The sequence below is a fragment of the Carica papaya genome, chromosome 8, assembly GCF_054855325.1.
Source record: "Carica papaya isolate Zhongbai chromosome 8, ASM5485532v1, whole genome shotgun sequence".
Taxonomy (NCBI): Eukaryota; Viridiplantae; Streptophyta; class Magnoliopsida; order Brassicales; family Caricaceae; genus Carica; species Carica papaya.
The window spans coordinates 15,687,551-15,713,887 of NC_142316.1; the positions used below are offsets into that span (position 1 = coordinate 15,687,551).

General features: G+C 45.3%; 1 non-coding gene and 38 pseudogenes across 1 annotated transcript; all 39 read left to right on the top strand.

The window, feature by feature from the left end:
- The first annotated feature begins 1,247 nt into the window (after positions 1-1,247).
- On the top strand, positions 1,248-1,366 carry LOC148242368 (5S ribosomal RNA; annotated as a pseudogene).
- Positions 1,367-1,571: 205 nt separating this feature from the next.
- Positions 1,572-1,690, top strand: LOC148242369 (5S ribosomal RNA; annotated as a pseudogene).
- An 841-nt stretch (positions 1,691-2,531) lies between these two features.
- On the top strand, positions 2,532-2,650 carry LOC148242370 (5S ribosomal RNA; annotated as a pseudogene).
- Positions 2,651-3,207: 557 nt separating this feature from the next.
- On the top strand, positions 3,208-3,326 carry LOC148242371 (5S ribosomal RNA; annotated as a pseudogene).
- A 473-nt stretch (positions 3,327-3,799) lies between these two features.
- LOC148242372 (5S ribosomal RNA) lies at positions 3,800-3,918 on the top strand (annotated as a pseudogene).
- Positions 3,919-4,479: 561 nt separating this feature from the next.
- LOC148242373 (5S ribosomal RNA) lies at positions 4,480-4,598 on the top strand (annotated as a pseudogene).
- A 554-nt stretch (positions 4,599-5,152) lies between these two features.
- LOC148242374 (5S ribosomal RNA) lies at positions 5,153-5,271 on the top strand (annotated as a pseudogene).
- A 532-nt stretch (positions 5,272-5,803) lies between these two features.
- LOC148242375 (5S ribosomal RNA) lies at positions 5,804-5,922 on the top strand (annotated as a pseudogene).
- A 560-nt stretch (positions 5,923-6,482) lies between these two features.
- LOC148242376 (5S ribosomal RNA) lies at positions 6,483-6,601 on the top strand (annotated as a pseudogene).
- A 1,488-nt stretch (positions 6,602-8,089) lies between these two features.
- LOC148242377 (5S ribosomal RNA) lies at positions 8,090-8,208 on the top strand (annotated as a pseudogene).
- Positions 8,209-8,414: 206 nt separating this feature from the next.
- LOC148242378 (5S ribosomal RNA) lies at positions 8,415-8,533 on the top strand (annotated as a pseudogene).
- A 1,182-nt stretch (positions 8,534-9,715) lies between these two features.
- On the top strand, positions 9,716-9,834 carry LOC148242379 (5S ribosomal RNA; annotated as a pseudogene).
- An 886-nt stretch (positions 9,835-10,720) lies between these two features.
- On the top strand, positions 10,721-10,839 carry LOC148242380 (5S ribosomal RNA; annotated as a pseudogene).
- A 529-nt stretch (positions 10,840-11,368) lies between these two features.
- Positions 11,369-11,487, top strand: LOC148242381 (5S ribosomal RNA; annotated as a pseudogene).
- Positions 11,488-12,044: 557 nt separating this feature from the next.
- On the top strand, positions 12,045-12,163 carry LOC148242382 (5S ribosomal RNA; annotated as a pseudogene).
- A 205-nt stretch (positions 12,164-12,368) lies between these two features.
- LOC148242383 (5S ribosomal RNA) lies at positions 12,369-12,487 on the top strand (annotated as a pseudogene).
- Positions 12,488-13,282: 795 nt separating this feature from the next.
- LOC148242384 (5S ribosomal RNA) lies at positions 13,283-13,401 on the top strand (annotated as a pseudogene).
- An 857-nt stretch (positions 13,402-14,258) lies between these two features.
- Positions 14,259-14,377, top strand: LOC148242385 (5S ribosomal RNA; annotated as a pseudogene).
- A 206-nt stretch (positions 14,378-14,583) lies between these two features.
- Positions 14,584-14,702, top strand: LOC148242386 (5S ribosomal RNA; annotated as a pseudogene).
- A 205-nt stretch (positions 14,703-14,907) lies between these two features.
- Positions 14,908-15,026, top strand: LOC148242387 (5S ribosomal RNA; annotated as a pseudogene).
- A 235-nt stretch (positions 15,027-15,261) lies between these two features.
- LOC148242388 (5S ribosomal RNA) lies at positions 15,262-15,380 on the top strand (annotated as a pseudogene).
- Positions 15,381-15,941: 561 nt separating this feature from the next.
- LOC148242389 (5S ribosomal RNA) lies at positions 15,942-16,059 on the top strand (annotated as a pseudogene).
- A 205-nt stretch (positions 16,060-16,264) lies between these two features.
- Positions 16,265-16,383, top strand: LOC148242390 (5S ribosomal RNA; annotated as a pseudogene).
- A 205-nt stretch (positions 16,384-16,588) lies between these two features.
- On the top strand, positions 16,589-16,707 carry LOC148242391 (5S ribosomal RNA; annotated as a pseudogene).
- A 527-nt stretch (positions 16,708-17,234) lies between these two features.
- Positions 17,235-17,353, top strand: LOC148242392 (5S ribosomal RNA; annotated as a pseudogene).
- A 207-nt stretch (positions 17,354-17,560) lies between these two features.
- Positions 17,561-17,679, top strand: LOC148242393 (5S ribosomal RNA; annotated as a pseudogene).
- Positions 17,680-17,885: 206 nt separating this feature from the next.
- Positions 17,886-18,004, top strand: LOC148242394 (5S ribosomal RNA). The gene has a single exon (XR_015814713.1). It is a non-coding gene; the product is annotated as a 5S ribosomal RNA (ribosomal RNA).
- An 876-nt stretch (positions 18,005-18,880) lies between these two features.
- Positions 18,881-18,998, top strand: LOC148242395 (5S ribosomal RNA; annotated as a pseudogene).
- Positions 18,999-19,205: 207 nt separating this feature from the next.
- LOC148242396 (5S ribosomal RNA) lies at positions 19,206-19,324 on the top strand (annotated as a pseudogene).
- Positions 19,325-19,531: 207 nt separating this feature from the next.
- On the top strand, positions 19,532-19,650 carry LOC148242397 (5S ribosomal RNA; annotated as a pseudogene).
- A 559-nt stretch (positions 19,651-20,209) lies between these two features.
- On the top strand, positions 20,210-20,327 carry LOC148242398 (5S ribosomal RNA; annotated as a pseudogene).
- A 206-nt stretch (positions 20,328-20,533) lies between these two features.
- Positions 20,534-20,652, top strand: LOC148242399 (5S ribosomal RNA; annotated as a pseudogene).
- Positions 20,653-21,213: 561 nt separating this feature from the next.
- On the top strand, positions 21,214-21,332 carry LOC148242400 (5S ribosomal RNA; annotated as a pseudogene).
- A 558-nt stretch (positions 21,333-21,890) lies between these two features.
- On the top strand, positions 21,891-22,009 carry LOC148242401 (5S ribosomal RNA; annotated as a pseudogene).
- A 1,565-nt stretch (positions 22,010-23,574) lies between these two features.
- LOC148242402 (5S ribosomal RNA) lies at positions 23,575-23,693 on the top strand (annotated as a pseudogene).
- Positions 23,694-23,899: 206 nt separating this feature from the next.
- LOC148242403 (5S ribosomal RNA) lies at positions 23,900-24,018 on the top strand (annotated as a pseudogene).
- Positions 24,019-24,147: 129 nt separating this feature from the next.
- LOC148242404 (5S ribosomal RNA) lies at positions 24,148-24,266 on the top strand (annotated as a pseudogene).
- A 529-nt stretch (positions 24,267-24,795) lies between these two features.
- On the top strand, positions 24,796-24,914 carry LOC148242405 (5S ribosomal RNA; annotated as a pseudogene).
- Positions 24,915-25,120: 206 nt separating this feature from the next.
- Positions 25,121-25,239, top strand: LOC148242406 (5S ribosomal RNA; annotated as a pseudogene).
- Positions 25,240-26,337: the final 1,098 nt, after the last annotated feature.

The following is a 26,337-nucleotide window of genomic DNA, read 5'->3' on the forward strand; positions in this document are numbered from 1 at the left end:
CACCTATTTTTTTTTTCAGATGGGTCGTTCGACGTTACGCGCGACTGGAACTATAGTCCGCTGGTTTATACGCAAATGTGAGAAAAGACGCATGGGCATTTTAATTGATATTAGAACGAGAAGGAGAGGTGAAGTGTGAACGCACTAGTAAACAAATGACGGGAGGGGAAAGAAAGAAGAAGAAGTGTATGTATTTGCACCGCAAAAATAAATAGGTGCTATCATACCAGCACTAATGCACCTGATCCTATCAGAACTCCACAGTTAAGTGTGCTTCGGCGAGAGAAGTTCTCGGATGCGTGACCTCCTGGGAAGTCCTCGTGTTGCACCCATTATTTTTTGGATGGCTCGTTCGACGTTACGCACGAATGGAATTATGAACCGCTGGTTCATTCGCAAAGGTGAGTCACGGTGCCGGGGCATTTTACTTGATATTAGAATGAGAAGGAGAGATGAAGAGTGCACGCATAAGGAAACAAATGACGGGAGGGTGGATAGAAGGAGAAAGAGTGTATTTATTTGCAGCGCAGAATGAAAAATGAGCGATCATACCAGCAATAATGCAACGGATTCTATCAGAACTCCGTAGTTAAGGGGTGCTTGGGAGAGAGTAGTACTAGGATGTGTGACCTCCTGCGAAGTCCTTATATTTCACCTATTTTATTGGGAAGTCCTCGTGTTATACCCATTTTTTTGCAGATGATTATTTTGACGTTATGTGCGACTTGAATTATGGTCCGCAGGTTTATTCGCAAATGTGAGTCACGGCGCCGTGGCATTTTACTTGATATTAGAACGAGAACGGGAGGTGCAGTGCGCACGCACAAGGAAACAAATGACAGAAGGGGGAAGAAAGGAGAAGGACTGTATGTATTGGCAGCGCGAAATTAAAGAGGTGCGATCATACAAGCACTAATGCAACGGATTATATCAGAACTTCACAAGTTAAGGGTGCTTGGGCGAGAGTAGTACTAGGATGGGTGACCTCTAGCGAAGTCCTTATATTTTACCCATTTTCTTGGGAAGTCCTCGTGTTGCACACATTTTTTTGCAGATGATTCTTTCGATGTTACGCGCGACTTGAATTATGGTCCGCAGGTTTATTCACAAATGTGAGTCACGGCGCCGTGGCATTTTACTTGATATTAGACCGAAAACGGGAGGTGCAGTGCGTACGCACAAGGAAATAAATGCGGGAGGGGGAAGAAATGAGAAGGAGTGTATATATTTGCAGCAAGAATTTAAACAGGTGTGATCATACCAGCACTAATGCACCGGATCCCATCAGAACTCTGCAATTATGTGTGCTTGGGCGAGAGTAGTACTCGGATGGGTGACCTCCTAGGAAATCTTCGTGTCGCACCAATTTTTTTTCAGATGGGTTGTTCGACGTTATGCGTGACTGGAACTATTGTCCGCTTGTTTATACGTAAATGTGAGTCAAGAAGCAGGGGCATTTTAATCGATATTAGAAAGAGAAGGAGAGGTGCAGTGTGACCGCACAAGAAAACAAATGTGGGAGGGGGGAGGGAAGGAGATGGACTGTATGTATTTTCAGCACGAAATGAAACAGTTGCGATCATACCAGCACAAATGCACCGGATCCCATCAGAACTCTGCAGTTAAGTGTGCTTTGGTGAAAGTAGTACAAGGATGGGTTACCTCCTGGGAATTTCTCGTGTTGCACCCATTTTTTTTTTCAGATGGATCGTTCTACGTTACACGCGTCTGGAACTATGGTTCGCTGGTTTATACGCAAATATGAGTCAAAACGCAGGGGTATTTTAATTGATATTAGAACGATAAGGAGAGGTGAAGTCTGAACGCACCAGGAAACAAATGACGGGATGGGGAAGAAAGGAGAAGGAGTGAATGTATTTGCAGCGCGAAATTAATCATGTGCGATCATACAAGCACTAATGTACCAACTCGGATGGGTGACCTCATGGGAAGTCCTCGTGTTGCACCTATTTTTTTTCGGATGGGTCGTTCGACGTTACGCACGAATGGAATTATGAACCGTTGATTCATTCGCAAAGGTGAGTCACGGTGCCGGGGCATTTTACTTTATATTAGAACGAGAAAGAGAGATGCAGAGTGTACGCAGAATGAAACAAATGACGGTAGGGGGGATGGAAGGAGAAAGAGTGTATGTATTTGCAGCGCAGAATGAAACATGAGCGATCATACTAGAACTAATGCAACGGATTCTATCAAAACTCCGCAAATTAGGGGTGCTTGGGCGAGAGTAGTACTAGGATGGGTGACCTCCTGCGAAGTCTTTATATTTCACCCATTTTCTTGGGAAGTCCTTGTGTTGCATCCATTTTTTTGCAGATGATTCTTTCGACGTTACGCGCGACTTGAATTATGGTCTGCAAGTTTATTTACAAATGTGAGTCACGGCGCCGTCGCATATTACTCGATATTTGAACGAGAACGAGAGGTGCAGTGCGCACGCACAAGGAAACAAATGACGGGAGGGGGAAGAAAGGAGTAGGAGTTAATGTATTTGCAGCGCGAAATTAATCAGGTGCGATCATACCAGCACTAATGCACCGTATCCCATCAGAACTCCGTAGTTAAGTGTGTTTGGGCGAGAGTAGTACCCGAATGGGTGACCTCCTGGGAAGTCTTCGTGTTGCACCTAGTTTTTTTCGGATTGGTCGTTCGACGTTATGCGCGAATGGAATTATGAACCGCTGGTTCATTAGCAAAGGTGAGTCACGGTGCCGGGGCATTTTACTTGATATTAGAACGAGTAGGAGAGATGCAGAGTGCACTCACAAGGAAACAAATGACGGGAGGGGGGATGGAAGGAGAAAGAGTGTATGTATTTGCAGCGCAGAATGAAACATGAGCGATCATACCACCACTAACGCAATGGATTCTATTAGAACTCTGGTAGTTAAGGGTGCTTGGGCGAGAGTAGTACTAGGATGGGTGACCTCCTGCGAAGTCCTTATATTTCACCCATTTTCTTAGAAAGTCCTCGTGCTGCACCCATTTTTTTGCAGATGATTCTTTCGACGTCACAGGCGACTTGAATTATGGTTTCCAGGTTTATTTGCAAATGTGAGTCACGGCGCCGTGGCATTATACTTTATATTTGAACGAGAACGGGAGGTGCAGTGCGTACAAGGAAACAAATGACGGGATGGGGAAGAAAGGGGAAGGAGTGTATTTATTTGCAGCGCCAAATTAAACAAGTGTGATCATACTAGCACTAATGCACCGTATCCCATCAGAACTCTGCAGTTAAGTTTGCTTGGGTGAGAGTAGTACTCGGATGGGTGACCTCCTGGGAAGTCCTCGTGTTGCAACAATTTTTTTTTAGACCGGTCGTTCGATGTTACGCGCGACTGGAACTACGGTCCGCTGGTTTATATGCAAATGTGAGTCAAGAAGCAGGAGCATTTTAATTGGAGGGGGGAGGGAAGGAGAAGAGTGTATGTATTTTCAGCACGAAATGAAACAGGTGAGATCATACCAGCACAAATGCACCGAATCCAATCAGAATTCCACAGTTAAGTGTGCTTTGGGGAAAGTAGTACAGGGATGGGTTACCTCCTGGGAAGTTCTCGTGTTGCACCAATTTTTTTTAAATGGGTCGTTCGACGTTACGCGTGACTGGAACTATGGTCCGCTGGTTTATACGCAAATGTGAGTCAAGACGCAGGGGCATTTTAATTGATATTAGAACGAGAAAGAGAGGTGAAGTGTGATCACACCAGGAAGTAAACGACGGGAGGGGGAAGAAAAGAGAAGGAGTGAATGTATTTGCAGCACAAAATTAATCAGTTGCGATCATACCAGCACTAATGCAACGGATCACATCAGAACTCCGCAGTTAAGTGTGCTTGGGCGAGAGTAGTACTCGGATGGGTGACCTCCTGGGAGGTCCTCGTGTTGCACCAATTTTTTTTCGGATGGATCGTTCGACGTTACATACGAATGGAATTATGAACTGCTAGTTCATTCGCAAAGGTGAGTAACGGTGCCGGGGTATTTTACTTAATATTAGAACGAAAAGGAGAGATGCAGAGTGGACGCACAAGGAAACAAATTATGGGAGGGGGGATAGAAGGAGAAATAGCGTATGTATTTGCAGTGCAGAATGAAACATGAGCGATCATACCAGAACTAATGCAACAGATTCTATCAAAACTCCGCAAGTTAAGGGTGCTTGGGCAAGAGTAGTACTAGGATGGGTGACCTCCTGCGAACTCCTTATATTTCACCCATTTTCTTGGGAAGTCCTCGTGTTGAACCCATTTTTTTCCAGATGATTCTTTCGACATTACGCACGACTTGAATTATGGTCCGAAGGTTTATTTGCAAATGTGAGTCACGGTGCCATGGCATTTTACTCGATATTTGAACGAGAACGGGAGGTGTAGTGCGCACGCACAAGGAAACAAATGACGGGAAGGTGAAGAAAGTTGAATGAGTGAATGTATTTGCAGCGTGAAATTAATCAGGTGCGATCATACCAGTACTAATGCACCGGATCCCATCAGAACTCCGCAGTTAAGTCTGCTTGGGCGAATGTAGTACTCATATGGGTGACCTCCTGGGAAGTTCTCGTGTTGCACCTATTTTTTTTCAGATGGGTCGTTCAACGTTACGCACGAATAGAATTATGAACCGCTGGTTCATTAGCGATGGTGAGTCACGGTGCCGGGGAATTTTACTTAATATTAGAACGAGAAGGAGAGATGCAGAGTGCACGCACAAGGAAACAAATGACGGGAGGGGGGATGGAAGGAGAAAGAGTGTATGTATTTGCAGCGCATAATGAAACATGAGCGATCATACCACCACAAATGCAATGGATTCTATTAGAACTCCGCAAGTTAAGGGTGCTTGGGCGAGAGTAGTACTAGGATGGGTGACCTCCTGCGAAGTCCTTATATTTCACCATTTTCTTGGGTAGTCCTCGTGTTGCACCCATTTTTTTGCAGATGATTCTTTCGACGTTACAAGCGACTTGAATTATGGTCCGAGGTTTATTTGCAAATGTGAGTCACGGCACCGTGGCATTTTACTTGATATTTGAACGAGAACGGGAGGTGCAGTGCGTACAAATAACAAATGACGGGAGGGGGAAGAAAGGAGAAGGAGTGTATGTATTTGCAGCGTGAAATTAAATAGGTGTGATCATACCAGCACTAATGCATCGGATCCCATCAGAACTCTGCAGTTAAGTGTGCTTGGGCGAGGGTAGTACTCGGATGGGTGACCTCCTGGGAAGTCCTCGTGTCGCAACAATTTTTTTTCAGACGGGTCGTTCGACGTTATGTGCAACTGGAACTATGGTCTGCTGGTTTATATGCAAATGTAAGTCAAGAAGCTGGAGCATTTTAATCAATATTAGAACGAGAAAAAGAGGTGCAGTGTGAACGCACAAGGAAACAAATTATTGGAGGGGGGAGGGAAGGAGAGGGAGTATTTGTATTTTCAGCACGAAATGAAACATGAGCAATCATACCATCACAAATGCACCGGATCCCATCAGAACACCACAGTTAAGTGTGCTTTGGTGAAAGTAGTACAAGGATGGGTTACCTCCTGGGAAGTTCTCGTGTTGCACCCATTTTTTTTTTCAGATGGGTCGTTCGACGTTACGCGCGACTGGAACTATGATTCGCTGGTTTATACGCAAATGTGAGTCAAGACGAAAGGGAATTTTAATTGATATTAGAACGAGAAGGAGAGGTGAAGTGTGAACGCACCAGGAAGCAAATGACGGGAGGGGGAAGAAAGGAGAAGGAGTGTATGTATTTGCAGCGCAAAATGACACAGGTGCGATCAAACCAGCACTAATGCACCGGATTCCATCAGAACTCCGCAGTGAAGTGTGCTTGGGCGAGAGTAGTACTCGGATGGGTGATCTCCTGGGAAGTCCTCCTGTTGCACCCATTTTTTTCGGATTGGTCGTTCGACGTTGCGCACGAATCGAATTATGAAATGCTGGTTCATTCGAAAAGGTGAGTCACGGTGCTGGGGCATTTTACTTTATATTAGAACGAGAAGGAGAGATGCAGAGTGCACGCGCAAGGAAACAAATGACGGGAGGGGGGATGGAAGGAGAAAACGTGTATGTATTTGCAGCGCAAAATGAAACATGAGCGATTATAACAGAACTGATGCAACGGATTCTATCAAAACTCTGTAAGTTATGGGTGCTTGGGCGAGAATAGTACTAGGATGGGTGACCTCCTGCGAAGTCCTTATATTTCACCCATTTTCTTGGGAAGTACTCATGTTGCACCCATTTTTTTGCAGATGATTCTTTCGACGTTACGCGCGACTTGAATTATGGTCCGCATGTTTATTTGCAAATGTGAGTCATGGCGCCGTGGCATTTTACTTGATATTTGAACGAGAACGGGAGATGCAGTGCGCACGCACAAGGAAACAAATGACGAGAGAGGGAAGAAATGAGAATGAGTGAATATATTTGTAGTGCGAAATTAATCAGGTGCGATCATACCAGCACTAATGCACCCGCTCCCATCAGAACTTCGCAGTTAAGTGTGCTTGGTTGAGAGTAGTACTCGGATGGGTGACCTCTTGGGAAGTCCTCGTGTTGCACCCATTTTTTTTCGGATGGGTCGTTCGACGTTACGCACTAATCGAATTATGAAATGCTGGTTCATTCGCAAAATTGAGTCACGGTGCCGGGGTATTTTACTTGATATTATAATAAGAAGGAGAGATGCAGAGTGCGCGCAGATGGAAACAAATGACGGGAGGGGGGATGGAAGGAGAAAGAGTGTATGTATTTGCAGCGCAGAATGAAATATGAGAGATCATACCACCACTAATGCAACGGATTCTATCAGAACTCCGCAAGTTAAGGGTACTTGGGCGAGAGTAGTACTAGGATGGGTGACCTCCTGTGAAGTCCTTATATTTCACCCATTTTCTTGGGACGTCCCCGTGTTGCAAAGATTTTTTTGCAGATGATTCTTTCGACGTTCCGCGCGACTTGAATTATGGTCCACAGGTTTATTCACAAATGTAAGTCACGGCGCCGTGGCATTTTTCTTGATATTTGAACGGGAACTGGAGGTGCAGTGCACACGCATAAGAAAACAAATGACGGGAGGGGGAAGAAATGAGAAGTAGTGTATGTATTTGTAGTGCAAAATTAAAGAGGTGCGATCATACCAGCACTAATGCACCGGATCCCATCAGAACTCCGCAGTTAAGTGTGCTTGGGCGAGAGTAGTACTCGGATGGGTCGTTCGACGTTACGCGAGAATGGAATTATGAACCGCTGGTTCATTCGCAAAGATGAGTCACGGTGCCGGGGCATTTTACTTGATATTAGAACGAGAAGGAGAGATGCAGAGTGCACGCATAATGAAACAAATGACGGGAAGGGAGATGGAGGGAGAAAGAGTGTATGTATTTGTAGCGCAGAGTGAAACATGAGCGATCTTACCAGCACTAATGCAATGGATTCTATCAGAACTCCACAAGTTAAGGGTGCTTTGGCGAGAATAGTACTAGGATGGGTGACCTCCTGCGAAGTCCTTATATTTCACCCATTTTTTGTAGATGATTCTTTCGACGTTACGCGCGACTTGAATTATGGTCCGCAGGTTTATTCGCAAATGTGAGTCACAGCACCGTGGCATTTTACTTGATATTAGAACGAGAACGAGAGGTGCAGTGCGCACGCACAAGGAAACAAAATTACGGGAGGGGGAAGAAAGGAGAAGGAATGTATGTATTTACAGCGCAAAATTAAACAGGTGCGATCATACAAGCACTAATGCACCGGATCCCATCATAACTACGCAGTTAACTGTGTTTGGGCAAGACTAGTACACGGATGGGTGACCTCCTGGGAAGTTCTCGTGTCGCAACAATTTTTTTTCAGACTGGTCGTTCGACGTTGCACGCGACTGGAACTATGGTCCGCTGGTTTATACGCCAATGTGAGTCAAGAAGTAGAAGCATTTTAATCGATATTAGAACGAGAAGGAGAGGTGCAGTGTGAACGCACAAGAAAACAAGTGATGGGAGGGGGGAGGGAAGGAGGAGGAATGTATGTATTTTTAGCACGAAATGAAACAGGTGCTATCATACCAGCACAAATGCACCGGATCTTATCAGAACTCCGCAGTTAAGTGTACTTTGACGAAAGAAGTACAAGGATGGGTTACCTCCTGGGAAGTTCTCGTGTTGTACCCATTTTTTTTCTTAGATAGGCCGTTCGACGTTACGCTCGAGTAGAACTATGGTCCGTTGGTTTATACGCAAATGTGAGTCAAGACGCAGGGGCATTTAATTGATATTAGAACGAGAATAAGATGTGAAGTGTGAACGCACCAGGAAACAAATAACGGGACGGGGAAGAAAGGATAAGGAGTGTATGTATTTGTAGTGCGAAATGAAACAGGTGCGATCATATCAGCACTACTGCACCGGATCCCATCAGAACTCCGCAGTTAAGTGTGGTTGGGCGAGAGTAGTACTCGGATGTGTGACCCCCTGGGAAGTCCTCGTGATGCATCCATTTTTTTCGGATGGGTCGTTCGACGTTACGCGCGAATTGAATTATGAACCGCTGGTTCATTCGCAAAGGTGAGTCAAGGTGCCAGGGCATTTTACTTGATATTAGAACGAGAATGAGAGGTGGAGTGTGAACGCACAAGGAAACAAATGACGGGAGGGGGGAGGGAAGGAGAAGGTGTGTATGCATTTGTAGCGCAGAGTGAAACATGAGCGATCTTACCAGCACTAATGCAACGGATTCTATCAGAACTCCGCAAGTTAAGGGTGCTTTGGCGAGAGTAGTACTAGGATGGGTGACCTCCTACGAAGTCCTTATATTTCACCCATTTTTTTGTAGATGATTCTTTCGACGTTACGCGCGACTTGAATTATGGTCCGCAGGTTTATTCGCAAATGTGAGTCACAGCGCCGTGACATTTTACTTGATATTAGAACGAGAACGAGAGGTGCAGTGCGCACGCACAAGGAAACCAAATTACGGGAGCGGGAAGAAAGGAGAAGGAATGTATGTATTTACAGTGTAAAATTAAACAAGTGCGATCATACAAGCACTAATGCACCGGATCCCATCATAACTTCGCAGTTAACTGTGCTTGGGCAAGACTAGTACACGGATGGGTGACCTCCTGGGAAGTTCTCGTGTCGCAACAATTTTTTTTCAGACGGGTCGTTCGACGTTACACACTACTGGAACTATGGTCCGCTGGTTTATACGCAAATGTGAGTCAAGAAGCAGAAGCATTTTAATCGATATTAGAACGAGAAAGAGAGGTGCAGTGTGAACGCACAAAGAAACAAGTGATGGGAGGGGGGAGGGAAGGAGGAGGAATGTATGTATTTTCAGCACGAAATGAAACAGGTGCTATCATACCAGCACAAATGCACCGGATCTTATCAGAACTCCTCAGTTAAGTGTACTTTGACGAAAGAAGTACAAGGATGGGTTACCTCCTGGGAAGTTCTCGTGTTGCACCCATTTTTTTTCTCAGATGGGCCGTTCGACGTTACGCTCGACTGGAACTATGGTCCGTTGGTTTATACACAAATGTGAGTCAAGACACAGGGGCATTTTAATTGATATTAGAACGAGAAGGAGAGGTGAAGTGTGAACGCACCAGCAAACAAATAACGGGACGGGGAAGAAAGGATAAGGAGTGTATGTATTTGCAGCGCGAAATGAAACAGGTGCGATCATACCAGCACTAATGCACCAGATCCCATCAGAACTCCGCAGTTAAGTGTGCTTGGGCGAGAGTAGTACTCGATTGTGTAACCTCCTGGGAAGTCCTCGTGATGCACCCATTTTTTTCGGATGGGTCATTCGACATTACGCGCGAATGGAATTATGAACCGCTGGTTCATTCGCAAAGGTGAGTCACGGTGCCAAGGCATTTTACTTGATATTAGAACGAGAAGGAGAGGAGCAGTGTGAATGCACAAGGAAACAAATGACGGGAGGGGGGAGGGAAGGAGAAGGTGTGTATGTATTTGCAGCGCGAAATGAAACAGTGCTATCAAACCAGCACTAATTCACCGGATCCTATCAGAACTCCACAGTTAAATGTGTTTGGGAGAGAGTATTACTCGGATGTGTGACCTCCTGGGAAGTCCTCGTGTTGCACCAATTTTTTTTTTCGGATGGGTCGTTCGACATTACGCGCGAATGGAATTATGAACCGCTGGTTCATTCGCAAAGCTGAGTCATGGTGCCGTCGCATTTTTCTTGATATTAGAACGAGAAGGAGAAATGCAGAGTGCACGCACAAGGAAACTAATGACGGGAGGGGGGATGGAAGGAGAAAGAGTGTATGTATTTGCAGCGCAGAATGAAACATGAGCGATCATACAAGCACTAATGCAACGGATTCTATCAGAACTCTGCAAGTTAAGGGTGCTTGGGCGAGAGTAGTACTGGGATGGGTGACCTCCTGCGAAGTCCTTATATTTCACCCATTTTCTTGGGAAGTCCCCGTGTTGCACCCGCTTTTTTGCAGATGATTCTTTCGACGTTACGCGCGACTTGAATTATGTTCCGCAGCTTTATTCGCAAATATGAGTTACGGCGCCGTGGCATTTTACTTGATATTTGAACGAGAACGGGAGGTGTAATGCGCACGCACAAGGAAACAAATGACGGGAGGGGGAAGATAGGAGAAGGAGTGTATGTATTTGCAGCGCTAAGTGAAACAGGTGCGATCATACCAGCATTAATGCACCGGATCCCATCAGAACTCCGCAGTTAAGTGTGCTTGGGCGAGAGTACTACTCGGATAGGTGACCTCCTGGGAAGTCCTCGTTTCGCACATTTTCTTTTTCAGACGGGTCGTTCGACGTTACCCGCGACTGGAACTATGGTCCGCTGGTTTATACGCAAATGTAAGTCAAGAAGCAGAACATTTTAATCAATATTAGAACAAGAAGGAGAGGTGCAGTGTGAACGCACAAGGAAACAAATGATGGGAGGGGAGAAGGAAGGAGAAGGAGTGTATGTATTTTCAGCACGAAATGAAACAGGTGCGATCATACCATCACAAATGCACCATATACCATCAGAACTCCGCAGTTAAGTGTGCTTTGACAAAAGTAGTACAAGGATGGGTTACCTCCTGTGAAGTTCTCGTGTTGCACCCACTTTTTTTCAGATGGGTCGTTTGACATTACGCGCGACTGGAACTATGGTCCGCTGGTTTATACTCAAATGTGAGTCAAGACGCAGGGGTATTTTAAAATATATTAAAACGAGAAGGAGAAGTGAAGTGTGAACGCACTAGGAAACAAATGACAAGAGGGGGAAGAATGGAGAAGGTGTGTATGTATTTGCAGCGCAAAATTAAACAGGTGCGATCATACCAGCACTAATGCACCGGAACCCATCAGAACTTCACAGATAAGTGTGCTTGGGTGAGAGTAGTACTCGGATGGGTGATCTCCTGGGAAGTCCTCGTGATGCACCGATTTTTTTTCGGATGGGTCGTTCGACATTACGCGCGAATGGAATTATGAACCGCTGGTTCATTCGCAAAGGTGAGTCACGATGCAGGGGCATTTTACTTGATATTAGAACGAGAAGGAGAGATGCAGAGTGCACGCACAAGGAAATAAATGACGGGAGGGGGGATGGAAGGAGAAAGAGTGTATGTATTTGCAGCGCAGAATGAAACATGAGCAACCATACCAGCACTAATGCAAGGGATTCTATCAGAACTCCGCAAGTTAAGGGTGTTTGAGCAAGAGTCTAGGATGGGTGACCTCCTGCGAAGTCCTTATATTTCGCCCATTTTCTTGGGAAGTCCTCGTGTTGCACCCATTTTTTTGCAGATGATTCTTTCGACATTACGCGTGACTTGAATTATCGTCCGCAGGTTTATTCACAAATGTGAGTCATGGCACCATGGCATTTTACTTGATATTTGAACGAGAATGAGAGGTGTAGTGCGCACGCACAAGTAAAGAAATGACGGGAAGAGGAAGAAAGGAGAAGGAGTGTATGTATTTGCAGCCCGAAGTTAAGCAGTTGCTATCATACCAACACTAATACACCGGATCCCATCAAAACTCCGTAGTTAAGTGTGCTTGGGCGAGAGTATTACTCGGATGGGTGACCTCCTAGGAAGTCCTCGTGTCGCACCAATGTTTTTTCAGACGGGTCGTTTGATGTTATGCGCGACTGAACTATGGTCCGCTGGTTTTTACGCATATATGAGTCAAGAAGAAGGAGCATTTTAATCGATATTAGAACGAGAAGGAGAGGTGCAGTGTGAATGCACAAGGAAACAAATTATGGGAGGGGGGAGGGAAGGAGAAGGAGTGTATGTATTTTCAGCACAAAATGAAACAGGTGCAATCATACTAGCATAAATGCCCCGGATCCCATCAGAACTCCGCACTTAAGTGTGCTTTGGCAAAAGTAGTACAAGGATGGGTTACCTCCTGGGAAGTTCTCGTGTTGCACCTATTTTTTTTTTCAGATGGGTCGTTCGACGTTACGCGCGACTAGAACTATGGTCTGCTGGTTTATACGCAAATGTGAGTCAAGACGCAGGGGCATTTTAATTGATATTAGAGCGAGAAGGGGAGGTGAAGAGTGAACGCACCAGGAAACAAATGACGGGAGGGGGAAGAAAGAAGAAGGAGTGTATGTATTTGCAGCGCAAAATTAATCAGGTGCGATCATACCAGCACTAAAGCACCGGATCCCATCAGAACTCCGCAGTTAAGTGTGCTTGGGCGAGAGTAGTACTCGGATTCATTCGCAAAGGTGAGTCATGGTGCCAGGGCATTTTACTTGATATTAGAACGAGAAGAAAAGATGCAGAGTGCACGCACAAGGAAACAAATGACGGGAGGGGGGATGGAAGGAGAAAGAGTGTATATTTTTGCAGCGCAGAATGAAACATGAGCAATCATACCAGCACTAATGCAATGGATTCTATCAGAACTCCGAAAGTTAAGGGTGCATGGGCGAGAGTAGTACTAGGATGGGTGACCTCCTGCGAAGTCCTTATATTTCACCCATTTTCCCGGGAAGTCCTCGTGTTGCACCCATTTTTTTGCAGATGATTCTTTCGACGTTATGCGCGACTTGAATTATGGTCTGCAAGTTTATTTGTAAATGTGAGTCACGGCGCTATGGCATTTTACTTGATATTTGAACGAGAACGGGAGGTGCAGTGCGCATGCACAAGGAAACAAATGACGGGAGGGGGAAGAAAGGAGAAGGAGTTAATGTATTTGCAGCGCGAAAGTAATCAGGTGCGATCATACCAGCACTAATGCACCGGATCCCATCAGAACTCCGCAGTTAAGTGTGCTTGGGAGAGAGTAGTACTCGGATGCGTGACCTCCTGGGAAGTCCTCGTGTTGCACGCATTTTTTTTCAGATGGGTCGTTTGACGTTACGCGCGAATGGAATTATGAACCGCTGGTTCATTCGCAAAGATGAGTCACGGTGCTGGGGCATTTTACTTGATATTAGAACGAGAAGGAGAGATGCAGAGTGCACGCACAAGGAAACAAATGACAGGAGGGGGGATGGAAGGAGAAAGAGTGTATGTATTTGTAGCGCAGAGTGAAACATGAGCGATCTTACCAGCACTAATGCAACGGATTCTATAAGAACTCCGCAAGTTAAGGGTGCTTTGGCCAGAGTAGTACTAGGATGGGTGACCTCCTGCGAAGTCCTTATATTTCACCCATTTTTTTGCAAGTGATTCTTTCGATGTTACGCGCTACTTGAATTATGGTCCGCAGGTTTATTCACAAATATGAGTCACATCACCGTGGCATTTTTCTTGATATTAGAACGAGAACGAGAGGTGCAGTGCGCACACACAAGGAAACAAAATTACAGGAGGGGGAAGAAAGGAGAAGGAGTGTATGTATTTGCCGTGCAAAATTAAATAGGTATGATCATACTAGCACTAATGAACCGGATCCTATCAGAACTATGTAGTTAATTATGCTTTGGCGAGAGTAGTACTCGGATGGGTGATCTCCTGGGAAGTCCTCTTGTCGTACAAATTTTTTTTCAGACGGGTCGTTTGACGTTACGCATGACTGGAACTATGGTCCGCTGGTTTATACGCAAATGTGAGTCAAGAAACAGGGGCATTTTAATTGATATTAGAATTAGAATGAGAGGTGCAGTGTGAACGCACAAGGAAACAAATGATGGGAGGGGGGAAGGAAGGAGAAGGAGTGTATGTATTTTCAGCACGAAATGAAACAGGTGCGATCATACCTGCACAAATGCACCGGATCTTATCAGAACTCCGCAGTTAAGTGTGCTTTGGTGAAAGTAGTACAAGGATGGGTTACCTCCTGGGAAGTTCTCGTGTTGCACCCATTTTTTTTTTAGATGGGCCGTTCGACGTTATGCTCGACTTGAACTATGGTCCGCTGGTTTATACGCAAATGTGAGTCAAGACGCAAGGAAATTTTAATTGATATTAGAACGAGAAGGAGATGTGAAGTGTGAACGCACTAGGAAACAAATAACGGGACGGGAAAGAAAGGATAAGGAGTGTATGTATTTGCAGCGCGAAATGAAACAGGTGCGATCATACCAGCACTAATGCACCGGATCCCATCAGAACTCCGCAGTTAAGTGTGCTTGGGCGAGAGTAGTACTCGGATGTGTGACCTCCTGGGAATTACTCGTGATGCACCCATTTTTTTTCGGATGGGTCATTCGACGTTACGCGCTACTTGAATTATTGTCCGTAGGTTTATTCGCAAATGTGAGTCATGGTGCCGTTGCATTTTACTAGATATTAGAACGAAAACGGGAGATGCAGTGCGAACGCACAAGGAAACAAATGACGGGAGGGGCAAGAAATGAGAAGGAGTATACGTATTTGCAGTGCGAAATTAAACAGGTGCGATCATACCAGCACTAATGCACCGGATTCCATCAGAACTCCGCAGTTAAGAGTGCTTGGGCGAGAGTAGTACTAGGATGGGTGATCTCCTACGAAGTCCTTATATTTCACCCATTTTCTTGGGAAGTCCTCGTGTTGCACCCATTTTTTTGCGGATGATTCTTTCGATGTTACGCGGGACTTGAATTATGGTCCGCAGGTTTATTCGCAAATTTGAGTCACGGTGCCATGGCATTTTACTTGATATTAGAACGAGAACGGGACGTGCAGTGCCCACGCACAAGGAAAGAAATGACGGGAGGGGGAAAAAAGGAGAAGGGGTGAATGTATTTGTATCACGAAATGAAACAGGTGTGATCATACCAGCACTAATGCACCGGATCCCATCAGAACTCTGTAGTTAAGTGTGCTTGGACGAGAGTAGTACTCGGATGTGTGACCTCCTGGGAAGTCCTCGTGTTGCACCCTTTTTTTTTCGGATGGGTCATTCGATGTTACACGCGAATGGAATTATGAACCGCTGGTTCATTCACAAAGGTGAGTAACGGTATCGGGGCATTTTACTTGATATTAGAACGAGAAGGAGAGATGCAGTGTGCACGCACAAGGAAACAAATGACGGGAGGAGGGATGGAATGAGAAAGAGTGTATGTATTTGCAGCGCAAAATGAAACATGAGCGATCATACCAACACTAATGCAACGGATTCTATCAGAACTCCACAAGTTAAGGGTGCTTGTGCGAGAATAGTACTAGGATGGCTGACCTCCTTCGAAGTCCTTATATTTCACCCATTTTCTTGGGAAGTCCTCGTGTTGCACCAATTTTTTTGCAGTTGATTCTTTCGACGTTACGCGCAACTTGAATTATGGTCTGCAGGTTTATTCGCAAATGTGAGTTACGGCGCCGTGGTATTTTACGTGATATTAAAACGAGAATGGGAGGTGCAATGCGCACGCACAAGGAAACAAATGATGAGAGGGGGAAGAAAGGAGAAAGAGTGTATGTATTTACAGCGCGAAATTAAATAGGTGCGATCATACCAGCACTAATGCATCGAATCCCCCAGAACTCCGCAGTTAAGTGTGCTTGAGCGAGAGTAGTACTCTGATGGGTGACCTCCTGGGAAGTCCTCGTGTCGCACTAATTTTTTTTCAGACGGATCGTTCGACGTTACGTTCGACTGGAACTATGGTCAGCTGGTTTATACGCAAATGTGAGTCAAGAAGAAGGGGCATTTTAATCGATATTAGAACGAGAATGAGAGGTGTAGTGTGAACGGACAAGGAAACAAATGATGGGAGGGGGAGGGAAGGAGAAGGAGTGTATGTATATTCAGCACAAAATGAAACAGGTGCAATCATACCAGCACAAATGCACCGGATCCCATCAGTACTCCACAGTTAAGTGTGCTTTGGCGAAAGTAGTACAAGGATGGGTTAACTCCTGAGAAGTTCTTGTGTTGTACCCTTTTTTTTTCAGATGGGTCGTTCGACGTTACGCACAACTGGAACTATGTTCCGCTGGTTTATACGCAAATGTGAGTCAAGACGAAGAGGCATTTTAATTGATATTAGAACGAGAAGGAGAGGTGAAGTGTGAACGCATCAGGAATCAAATGATGGGAGGGGGAAGAAAGGAGAAGGACTGTATTTATTTGCAGCGCAAAATGAATCAGATACGATCATACCAGCACTAATGCACCGGGTCGCATCAGAACTCCGCAGTTAAGTGTGCTTGGGCAAGAGTAGTACTCAGATGGGTGACCTCTTGGGAAGTCCTCGTGTTGCACCCATTTTTTTTTGGATGGGTCGTTCGACGTTACGCGCGAATGGATTTATGAACCGCTGGTTCATTCGCAAAGGCGAGTCACGGTGCCGGGGTATTTTACTTGATATTAGAACGAGAAAGAGAGATGTAGAGTGCATGCACAAGGAAACAAATGACGGGAGGGGAGATGGAAGGAGAAAGAGTGTATGTATTTGCAGCGCAGAATGAAACATGAGGGATCATACCAGCACTAATGCAACTGATTCTATTAAAACTCTGCAGTTAAGGGTGCTTGGGCGAGAGTAGTACAATGATGGGTGACCTCCTGCGAAGTCCTTATATTTCACCCATTTTTTTTGCAGATGATTCTTTCGACGCTTCGCGCGACTTGAATTATGGTCTGCAAGTTTATTCGCAAATGTGAGTCACGGCACCATGGCATTTTACTTGATATTAGAACGAGAACGGGAGGTGCAGTGCGCACGCACAAGGAAACAAATTACGGGAGGGGGAAGAAAGGAGGAGTGTATGAATTTGCAGTGCAAAATTATATAGTTCGATCATACCAGCACCATTGCACTGGATCTCATTAGAACTACGTAGTTAAGTGTGCTTGGGCAAGAGTAGTTCTCGGATGGGAGACCTCCTGGGAAGTTCTCGTGTTGCACCAATTTTTTTTTCAGACGGGTCATTCGACATTACACGCGACTAGAACTATGGTCAGCTGGTTTATACGCAAATGTTAGTCAAGAAGTATGGGCATTTTAATCGATATTAGAACGAGAAAGAGAGGTGTAGTTTGAACGCACAAGGAAACAAAAGATGGGAGGGGGGAGGGAAGGAGAAGGAGTGTATGTAATTTCAGCACAAAATTAAACAGGTGCGATCATACAAGCACAAATGCACCGGATCCTATCAGTACTCCGCAGTTAAGTGTGCTTTGGCGAAAGTATTATAAGGATGGGTTATCTACTTGGAAATTCTCGTGTTGCACCCATTTCTTTTTCAGATGGGTCGTTCGACGTTACGCGCGACTGGAACTATGGTCCGATGCTTTATACGCAAATGTGAGTCAAGACGCAGGGGCATTTTAATTGATATTAGAACGAGAAGGAGAGGTGAAGTGTGAACGCACTTGGAAGCAAATGACGGGAGCGGGAAGAAAGGAGAAGGAGTGTATGTATTTGTAGAGCGAAATGAAACAGGTGCGATCATACCAGCATTAATTCACCGGATCCCATCAGAACTCCGTAGTTAAGTGTGCTTGGGCGAGAGTAGTACTTAGATGGGTGACCTCCTGGAAAGTCCTCGTGTTGCACCTATTTTTTCTCGGATGGGTCGTTCGACGTTACGCGCGAATGGAATTATAAACTGCTGGTTCATTCGCAAAGGTGAGTCACATTACCGGGGCATTTTACTTGATATTAGAACGAGAAGAAGAGATGCAGAGTGCACGCACAAGGAAACAAATGACGGGAGGGGGATGGAAGGAGAAAGAGTGCATGTATTTGCAGAGTAGAATGAAACAGGTACGCTCATAAATACACCGGATCCCATCAGAACTCCGCAGTTAAGTGTTTTTTGGCGAGAGTAGTACTCGGATGGGTGACCTCCTGGGATGTCCTTGTGTTGCACCCATTTTTTTTCGGATGGGTCGTTCGACGTTACGCGCGAATGGAATTATGAACCGCTGGTATGATCTCAAAGGTGAGTTACACTGCTGGGGCATTTTATGTGATATTAGAACGAGAAAGAGAGATACAAAGTGCACGCACAATGAAACAAATGACGGGAGGGAGAAGGAAGGAGAAAGAGTGTATGTATTTGAAGCGCTGAATGAAAAATGAGCGATCATACCAGCAATAATGCAACGGATTCTATAAGAACTCCGCAAGTTAAGGGTGTTTGGGCGAGAGTAGTAATAGGATGGGTGACCTCCTGCGAAGTCCTTATATTTCACCCATTTTCCTGGGAAGTTCTCGTGTTGAACCCATTTTTTTGCAGATGATTCTTTCGACATTACATGCAACTTGAATTATGGTCCGCAGGTTTATTCGCAAATGTGAGTTACGCCGCCATGGCATTTTACTTGATATTTTAACAAGAACAGGAAGTACAGTGCGCACGCACATGGAAACAAATGACGGGAGGGGGAAGAATGGAGAAGGATTGTATGTATTTGCAGTACAAAATTAAATTGTTGCGATCATGCCAGCACTAATGCACCGGAACCCATCAGAACTCCGCAGTTAAGTGTGTTTGGGTGAGAGTAGTACTCGGATGGGTGACCTCATGGGAATTCCTCTTGTCGAACAAATTTTTTTTTAAACGGGTCGTTCGACGTTATGCGCGACTGGAACTATGGTCCGTTGGTTTATACGCAAATGTGAGTAAAGAAGCAGGGGCATTTTAATCGATACTAGAACAAGAAGGAGAGGTGTAGTGTGAAGGCACAAGGAAACAAATGATGGGAGGGGGGACGGAAGGAGAAGGAGTGTATGTATTTTCAGCACTAAATGAAACAGGTGCGATCATACCAGCACAAATGCACCGGATACCATCAGAACTCCGCAGTTAAGTGTGTTTTGGCGAAAGTAGTACAAGGATGGGTTACCTCCTGGGAAGTTCTCGTGTTGCACCCATTTTTTTTTTCAGATGGGTCGTTCGACATTACGCGCAACTGGAACTATGGTCCGCTGGTTTATACGCAAATGTGAGACAAGAGGCAGGGGCATTTTAATTGATATTAGAACGAGAAGGAGAGGTGAAGTGGGAACGCACCAGGAAACAAATGACGGGAGGGGGAAGAAAGGAGAAGGAGTATATGTATTTGCAGCGCAAAATGAAATAGGTGCAATCATACTAGCACTAATACACCGGATCCCATCAGAACTCTGCAGTTAAGTGTGCTTGGGCGAGAGTAGTACTCGGATGGGTGACCTCCTAGGAAGTCCTCGTCTTGCACCTATTTTTTTCGGATGGGTCGTTCGACGTTACGCGTGAATAGAATTATAATCCGCTGGTTCATTCGTAATGGTGAGCCACGGTGCTGGGGCATTTTACTTGATATTAGAACGAGAAGGAGAGATGCAGAGTGCATGAATAAGGAAACAAATGACGAGAGGGGGGATGGATGGAGAAAGAGTGTATGTATTTGCAGCGCAGAATGAAACATGAGCGATCATAACAGAACTAATTCAACAGATTCTATCAAAACTCCGCAAGTTAAGGGTTTTTGGGCGAGAGTAGTTCTAGGATGAGTGACCTCCTACGAAGTCCTTATATTTCCCCCATTTTATTGGTAAGTCCTCATGTTGCACCCATTTTTTTGCAGATGACTCTTTCGACGTAACGCGCGACTTGAATTATGGTCAGCAAGTTTATCCGCAAATGTGAGTCACGTCGCCGTGGCATTTTACTTGATATTTGAACCAGAACGGGAGGTGCATGCGCACGCACAAGGAAACAAATGACGGAAGGAGAAAGAAATGATAAAGAGGGTATATATTTGCAGCGTTAAATTACACAGGTGCGATCATACCAGCACTAATACACCGGATCCATCAGAACTCCTCAGTTAAGTGTGCTTTGGCAAGAGTAAAACTCGGATGGGTGATCTCCTGGGAAGTCCTTGTGTCGCACCTATTGTTTTTCAGACTGGTCATTCGACGTTACGCGCGAGTGGAACTATGTTCTGCTGGTTTATAAGCAAATGTGAGTCAAGAAGCAGGGAAATTTTAATCGATACTAGAACGAGAAGGAGAGGTGCAGTGTGAACGCACAAGGAAACAAATGATGGGAGCGGGGAGGGAAGGAGAAGGAGTCTATGTATTTTCATCACCAAATGAAATAGGTGCAATCATACCAACACTAATGCACCGGATCCCATCAGAACTCCACAGTTAAGTGTGTTTGGGCGAGAGTAGTACTCGGATGGGTGACCTCCTGGGAAGTCCTTGTGCTGCACCCATTTTTTTTCGGATGGGTTGTTCGACGTTACGCGCGAATGGAATTATGAACCGCTGGTTCATTCTCAAAGGTGAGTCACGGTGCCGGAGAATTTTACTTGATATTAGAACGAGAAAGAGAGATGTAGAGTGCACGCACAAGTAAACAAATTACGGGAGGGGGGATGGAAGGTGAAAGAGTGTATGTATTTACAGCGCATAATGAAAAATGAGGGATCCTAACAGCACTAATGTAACGGATTCTATAAGAACTCAGCAAGTTAAGGGTGCTTGGGCGAGAGTAGTGCTAGGATGGGTGACCTCCTGCGAAGTCCTTATATTTCACCCATTTTCTTGGGAAGTCCTCGTGTTGCACCCATTTTTTTGCAGATGATTCTTTTGACGTTACGCGCGACTTGAATTATGGTTCGCAGGTTTATTCATAAATGTGAGTCACGGCGTCATGGCATTTTACTTGATATTAGAATGAGAACGGGAGGTGTAATACACACGCCCAAGGAAACAAATGACGGGAGGGGGAAGAAAGGAGAAGGAGTGTATGTATTTGCAGCGCGAAATGAAACAGGTGCGATCATACCAGCACTAATGCACCGGATCCCTTCAGAACTCCGTAGTTAAGTGTGTTTGTGCGAGAGTAGTACTCGGATGGGTGACCTCTTGCGAAGTCCTCGTGTTGCACCTATTTTTTTTCGGATGGGTCGTTCGACGTTACGCGCGAATGGAATTATGAACCTCTAGTTCATTTGCAAAAGTGAGTCACGGTGCCGGGGCATTTTATTTGATATTAGAACGAGAATGAGTCATGCACAGTGCACGAACAAGGAAACAAATGACGGGAGGGGAGGTGGAAGGAGAAAGAGTGTATGTATCTGCAGCGCAGAATGAAACTTGAGCGATCATACCAGCACTAATGCAACAGATTCTATCAGAACTTCGCAAGTTAAGGGTGCTTGGGGGAGAGTAATACTAGGATGGGTGAGCTCCTGCGAAGTCCTTATATTTCACCCATTTTCTTGGGATGTCCTCGTGTTGTACCCATTATTTTTCAGATGGGCCGTTCGACATTACGCGCAACTAGAACTATGGTCCGCAGGTTTATTCGCAAATGTGAGTCAAGACGGAGTGGCATTTTAATTGATATTAGAACGAGAAGGAGAGGTGAAGTGTGAACGCACCCGGAAACAAATGACAGGAGGGGGAAGAAAGGAGGAGTGTATGTATTTGCAGCGCAAAATGAAACAGGTGCAATCATACCAGCACTAATTCACCAGATCCCATCAGAACTCCGCAGTTAAGTGTGCTTGGGTGAGAGTAGTACTTGGATGGGCGGCCTCCTGGGAAGTCCTCGTGTTGTACTCATTATTTTTCGGATGGGTCATTCGACGTTACGCATGAATGGAATTATGAACCGCTGGTTCATTTGCAAAGATGAGTCACGGTGCCGGGGCATTTTACTTTATATTAGAACGAGAAGGAGAGATGCAGAGTGCACACACAAGGAAACAAATGATGGGAGGGGGGATGGAAGGAGAAAGAGTATTTGTATTTGTAGCACAGAATGAAACATGAGGGATCATACCAGAACTAATGCAACGGATTCTATCAGAACTCCACAAGTTAAGAGTCATTGGGCGAGAGTAGTATTAGGATGGGTGACCTCCTTCGAAGTCCTTATATTTCACCCATTTTCTTGGGAAGTCTTTGTGTTGCGCCTATTTTTTTGTAGATGATTATTTCGACGTTACGCGCGACTTGAATTATGGTCCGCATGTTTATTCGCAAATGTGAGTCACGGCGCTGTGGCATTTTACTTGATATTTGAATGAGAACGGGAGGTGCAGTGCGCAGGCACAAGAAACAAATGACGGGAGGGGGAAGAAAGGAGAAGGAGTGTTTGTATTTACACCGCGAAATTAAACATGTGCGATCATACCAGCACTAATGCTCCGGATCCCATCAGAACTCTGTAATTAAGTGTGCTTGGGCGAGACTAGTACTCGGATGCGTGACCTCATTGGAAGTCCTCGTGTACACCAATTTTTTTTCAGACAGGTCGTTCGACGTTACGCGCGACTGGAACTTTGGTCCGCTGGTTTATACGCAAATGTGAGTCAAGAAGCAGGGGCATTTTAATCGATATTAGAACGAGAAGGAGAGGTGCAGTGTGAACGCACAAGGAAACAAATGATGGGAGGGGAGAGGGAAGGAGAAGGAGTGTATGTATTTTTAGCACAAAATAAAGCAGGTGTGATCTTACCAGCACAAATGCACCGGATCTTTTCAGAATTCTGCAGTTAAGTGTGCTTTGGCGAAAGTAGTACAAGGATGGGTTACCTCCTGGGAAGTTCTCATGTTGCACCCATTTTCTTTTTCAGATAGGCCGTTCGACGTTACGCGCGACTGGAACTATGGTCCGCTTGTTTATACGCAAATGTGAGTCAAGACGCAGGGGCATTTTAATTGATATTAGAACGAGAAAGATGAGTGAAGTGTGAACGCACAAGGAAATAAATGATGGGAGGGGGGATGGAAGAAGAAAGAGTGTATGTATTTGCAGCGCATAATGAAACATGAGCGATCATACCAGCACTAATGCAACGGATTCTATCAGAACTCTGCGGTTAAGGGTGCTTGGGCGAGAGTAGTACTAGGATGGGTGACCTCCTGTGAAGTCCTTATATTTCACCCATTTTATTAAGAAGTCCTCGTGTTGGACCTATTTTTTTGCAGATGATTCTTTCGACGTTACGCGCGACTTGAATTATGGTCCACAAGTTTATTCGTAAATGTGAGTCACGGCGCCGTGGCAATTTACTTGATATTAGAATGAGAACGGGAGGTGCAGTCCGCACGCACAAGGAAACAAATGAGGGGAGGGCGAAGAAAGGAGAAGGCGTGTATGTATTTGCAGCGCAAAATTAAACAGGTGCGATCATACCAACACTAATGCACCGGATCCCATCAGAACTCTGTAGTTAATTGTGCTTGGGCGAGAGTAGTACTCGGATGGGTGACCTCCTAGGAAGTCCTCATGTCGCACAATTCTTTTTTCAGACGGGTTGTTTGACGTTACGCGCGACTGGAACTGTGGTCCGCTTATTTATACACAAATGTGAGTCAAGAAGCAGGGGCATTTTAATTGATATTAGAACGAGAAGGAGAGGTGCAGTGTGAACGTACAAGGAAACAAATGATGGGAAGAGGGAGGGAAGGAGAAGGATTGTATGTATTTTCAGCACAAAATAAAGCAGGTGCGATCATACCAGCACAAATGCACCGGATCCCATCAGAACTACGCAGTTAAGTGTACTTTGGCGAAAGTAGTACAAGGTTGGGTTACCTCCTGGGAAGTTCTCATGTTGCACCCATTTTTTTTTTATCAGATGGGCCGTTCGACGTTACGCGCAACTGGAACTATGGTCCGCTGGTTTATACGCAAATGTGAGTAAAGACGCAAGGGCATTTTAATTGATATTAGAACGAGAAAGAGAGGTGATAGGTGCGATCATACCAGCACTAATGCACCGGATCTCATAAGAACTCCGCAGTTAAGTGTGCATGGGTTAGAGTAGTACTCGGATTGGTGATCTCTTGGGAAGTTCTCGTGTTGCACCCATTTTTTCTCCGATAGGTCGTTCGACGTTACGCGTAACTGGAACTATGGTCCGCTGGTTTATATGCAAATGTGAGTCAAGACGCAAGGGCATTTTAATTGATATTAGAATGAGAAAGAGAGGTGAAGTGTGAACGCTCCAGAAAACTAATGACGGGAGGAGGAAAAAAGGAGAAGGAGTGTATGTATTTGCAGCAGGAAATGAAATAAGTGCGATCATACCAGAACTAATGCATCGGATCAAATCAGAACTCCACACTTAAGTGTGCTTCGGCGAGAGTAGTACTCGTATGGGTGACCTCCTGGGAAGTCCTCGTGTTGCACCCATTTTTTTCGGATGGGTCGTTCGACGTTACGCACGAATGGAATTATGAACAGCTGGATCATTCGCAAAGTTGAGTCACGGTGTCGGGGCATTTTACTTGATATTAGAACGAGAAGGAGCGATACAGAGCGCACGCACACGGAAACAAATGACGGGAGGGGGGATGGAAGGAGAAAGAGTTTATGTATTTGCAGCGCAGAATGAAACATGAGCGATCATACCAGCACTAATGAACCGGATCCTATTAGAACTCCGTAGTTAAGTGTGCTTTGGCGAAAGTAGTACATGGATGGGTTACCACATGGGAAGTTCTCGTGTTGCACCCATTTTTTTTTCAGATGGGCCGTTCGACGTTACGCACGACTGAAACTATGGTCCGCTGGTTTATAAACAAATGTGAGTCAAGACGGAGGGGCATTTTAATTGATATTAGAACGAGAATGAGAGGTGAAGTGTGAACGCAACAGGAAACAAATGACGGGAGGGGGAAGCAAGGAGAAGGAGTATATATATTTACAGCGCGAAATGAAACAGGTGCGATCATACCAGCACCAATGCACCGGATCCCATAAGAACTCCGCAGTTAAGTGTGCTTGGGTGAGAGTAGTACTGGGATGGGTGATCTCTTGGGAAGTCCTCGTGTTGCACCCATTTTTTTTCTGATGGGTCGTTCGACGTTACGCGCGAATGGAATTATGAACCGTTAGTTCATTCGCAAAGGTGAGTCACGGTGTTGGGGCATTTTACTTGATATTAGAATGAAAAGGAGAGATGCAGAGTGCACGCACAAGGAACCAAATGTTGGGAGGGGGGATAGAAGGAGAAAGAGTGTATGTATTTGTAGCGCAGAATAAAACATGAGCGATCATACCAGCACTAATGCACCGGATTCTATCAGAACTTAGCAGTTAAGGTTGCTTGGGCGAGAGTAGTACTAGGATGGGTGACCTCCTACGAAGTCCTTATATTTCACCCATTTTCTTGAGAAGTCCTCGTCTTGCATAAATTTTTTTGTAGATGATTCTTTTGACGTTACGCGCGACTTGAATTATGGTCCACAGGTTTATTCGCATATGTGAGTCACGGCGCCGTGACATTTTACTTGATATTAGAACGAGAACGGGAGGTGCAGTGCGCACGCACAAGGAATTAAATGATGGGAGGAGGAAGAAAGGAGAAGGAGTGTATGTATTTGCAGCGCGAAATTAAACTGGTGCGATCATACCAGCACTAATGCCATGGAGCCCATCAGAACTCTGCAGTTAAGTCTCCTTGGGCGAGTGTAGTACTCGGATGGGTGAGCTGCTTGGAAGTCCTCGTGTTGCACTAATTTTTTTTCAGACGGGTCGTTCGACGTTACGCGCGACTGGAACTATGGTTCGCTGGTTTATATGCAAATGTGAGTCAAGAAGCAGGGGCATTTTAATCAATATTAGAACGAGAAGGAGAGGTGCAGTGTGAACGCACAAGGAAACAAATGATGGGAGGGGGGAGGGAAGGAGAAGGAGTGTAAGTATTTTCAGCACGAAATGAAACAGGTTCGATCATACCACCACTAATGCACCGGATCCAATTAGAACTCCGTAGTTAACTGTGCTTTGGCGAGAGTAGTACTCGGATGGGTGACCTCCTCGGATGTCCTCGTGTCGCACCAATTTTTTTTCAGATTGGTCATTCAAAATTATTCGCGACTGGAGCTATGGTCCGCTAGTTTATACGCAAATATGAGTTAAGAAGCTGGGGCATTTT